The sequence below is a fragment of the Myotis davidii genome, unplaced genomic scaffold, assembly GCF_000327345.1.
Source record: "Myotis davidii unplaced genomic scaffold, ASM32734v1 scaffold326, whole genome shotgun sequence".
Classification (NCBI taxonomy): domain Eukaryota; kingdom Metazoa; phylum Chordata; class Mammalia; order Chiroptera; family Vespertilionidae; genus Myotis; species Myotis davidii.
In genome coordinates this window covers 40,141-43,606 of record NW_006296626.1, presented here as the reverse complement: position 1 = coordinate 43,606, position 3,466 = coordinate 40,141, and positions in this window count along the sequence as shown.

Here is a 3,466-nt window from a genome sequence, read left to right as displayed (position 1 = left end):
TCGCAGGCCGACGCTCTATCCACTGAGCCAAACCGGCCAGGACATAGTTTTGTTTTTATACTTTAAAAATATGCACGTTACTATATAAACTTTAAAAAGAGCCAGCCTGCTTCATCTCCCCCGCCTCCCCACCTGTATTGGCACTTAAGGAACTCGTGGGTGTTCGGAAGCGTTTAAACCCAATGAAGCTATAGACAGAGTCTGTCCAGAAACAGGTGCAGATAGACTGACGTTTACTGTCCGTGTCAGGGGATCTGTGAGGCGGCGACCTTGTGTGTCTTGTGGCCGAATTTCCAGTGTCCAGTAGTTCAATGCCTGGGACGCATAGGTGCTCATTAAATGATTGTTGAAGAAGCGGCAGGGGTAGGAAAGGAGAGAGGAGGACCACTCTCCTACTCATGGACACGAGGCTGCTTTCATTAGCTTCCAGTGTGACGCTATGGCCGAGAGGCAGGGCTGTGAGGAACAGTTTCCTCTGTATGTTTCTCTCCCAATGACCCATCTGTATCTATATCTATATCTATGTCTATGTCTATGTCTATATCTATATCTATCTATATCATCTATATCTATACCTATACCTATACCTATACCTATATATCTATATCTATATCATCTATTTCTATATCTATATCTATATCTATACCTATACCTTACCTATCTATATCTATATCTATCTATCTCTATCTCTATATCTATCTATATCATCTATATCTATACCTATAGCTATATCTATATCTATCTATCTTTGCAATATGCAAATTAGGCCGGGATGCCATAATGGGTCACAACCAGACAGGAGGAGGTTGCATGCACAGGTGAGGCCCGGAGCAGAGATGGAGACAGACACAGGGGGTCCTGCCCGAGCTGGCGGCCTGGAGTGGATATACCTATACCTATATCTATCTATCTATCTATACAATATGCAAATTAGACCGGGATGCCATAATGGGTCACAACCAGACAGGAGGAGGTTGCATGCACAGGTGAGGCCCGGAGCAGAGACGGAGACAGACACAGGGGGGCTTGCCTGAGCTGGCGGCCTGGAGTGGACACAGGTAGGGGGTCAGGGGGGGCCTGGGGCGGAAGTCAGATGCGGGTCCTGGCCGCCCACGGTGCAGGCCCGGCCCGACTCCCTCGGGGTGCCTCCTTGCACGGCGGGAGGCGGGGCACCTCCTCGCCTGATTGCAATCGTGTGCTGGGCCTCCATTTATTTACATAAATTCTTACAAGGGGAAGGTGGATCAAAACTCTACGCAGATGGCTGTGCCCTGTATTGGAATGCCCGTTTAGGAAGGCTGTACTAATTGACACTCCCACGGGCTGGTATGAGTACCTGTTTTGCCACATCCTTGCCAGCACTCGGTATCATCCCTGCGTTGGTCCTGCCAATCTGATAGGCGGGAAATATGTTTGTTATGATCTTCGCCAGCATGTCTTTGACTCCCAGTAAGGCCGGGCAGCTTCATTACATTTGTTAACTTATTTTTATTTTTTGCAAATTGCCCGTCATATCCTTTGCCTATGCTTTCATCGCCCTGTAGGAGGGGAGCTTTTTTCTTCTTATTGATTCACAAGAGCTCTTTACATATTAAGGATACCAGCTCTTTGTCATTTTGGTGGCTAAGAGGAGCCAGAAGCTGAGAGAGGGGAAGTCGCTGGGTAAGGTACACATCTAAGAGGTGGCTCAGAAATTTGAAACAAGATCTGTCTAGCTCCATGTCTGGGGATCCTTGCCACAGGCTCCATAGCACCTTCTCCTTTCCCTGGCTTTGCCTCTCCGTGGCCCAGGAGCTCTGAGCTCCCACAGTCTCAGAAAAGGGAGAGGCCTCTCCCCAGATCCAGCCACCCTCACTGCATCCTCAACAGCAAACTGATTCTTTGGTTTGTTGTGTAGATTAAACACTTGGCACATACTAGGTACTCAAGAAATAGTATCTGGTGTTATTTTTATTTTATTTATTTAAATTCGAACCAGAGCATATGTTTTTATTGATTTTTAGAGAGAGGAATGGAATGAGAGAGAGAGAGAGAGAGAGAGAAACATCAATGTGACAAAGAAACAGAGATTGGTTGTCTCCCATATGTGCCCTGACCAGGAATCAAACGTTTTGGTGCACAGGATGATGCTCCAACTAACTGAGCCACCCAGCCAGGGCAGTATCTGGTATTATTATTATTATTATTATTATTATTTTTAATTTAAAATTTTTCTCTTCAACCCCATGTCTTGCCAGCTGCCTCCTCCTTCGAGCCAACCTCCTATAATCTGAAATATCTGGGACTCCCCAAGCAAGTTGCTATTCCACCTCTCTACTTGGCCCATTTGAAGAGCTCCTACTCATACTGCAAAACCCTATTCAGGCTCCCCTTTCTCTGGGAAGTCTTCCCTCACTCCTAGACTGAATTATACAGAGCCTGGACCCAGGGCTGTTGTGTGCCCTTTGAGCTTCCCAATGTACTACAGAAATAAGGCACACCTCTTAAAAAAATTGTTAGCTCTAAACTATAAAAGCTGCAGAACCAAAGTGAACACATTTCATTCCCTGTCTAGAAAACAAAACATTACGTCAACTGTCAGCTTTATTGTCGAAGCCAATATTCAAAAATCTCCTGGGACAGTTGGAAACAGTTTATCAGTGAAACATTCTTCACTTCAAAGCATTCTCAAGTATGTCTGTGGATGGCTGACAAGCCCGATCCCATCGTAAATTAAACCAAGGACTTGTTGCCAAATAATTCCCCAAAACACAATTATATAAAAATCTCTAGGGGGTGGTTTTTCGTTTTAGCCAGCTTTATCGCAGTGTAATTTGCATGCAATGGCAGTCACTATTTTTAAGTGACCACGGAGCCCTGTCAAATGTATGTCGTCAGGTGTAGAACCATCAGGAGGAGGAAGATATCTCCAAAATCCAAAACCCACCAAAAATTCCTTTCCAGTCGTCACTGCCCCACACCCTCTGCCCCAGACACTGATCTCCATTCTTTCACGATAGTGTTGTCTTTCCTGGAATGTCATGTAACCGGAATCATACAGCACCAATCAGTCCTTAGGGTCTGCCTCCAGGGTCCCTCAGGTCCATGAGTCAAAACACCCAGCCTCCTCCCTCAGACCCAGGAGCCCAGGCCCCAGCCCCTCAGACCCTGGAAGGAGCCCAGGCCCCCAGCCCCTCCTCCCTCGGACTCAGGAGTTTGGAAACCAGAGGCTAGAATACTGGTCCTGGTTTCTGATGATCGGAATCCTAAAATTCAGCCATAGAGTCTGGGAGGAAGGTCTGAACACATTTTTATTTATTTTTAATTTATTTTCAATCAATCAATTAATTATTCCTCCCTCAGACCCAGGAGTTTGGAAACCAGAGGCTAGTATACTGGTCCTGGTTTCTGATCATCGGAATCCTAAAATTCAGCCATAGAGTCTGTGAGGAAGGTCTGAACCACTTTGTCTATTTATTTTTAATTC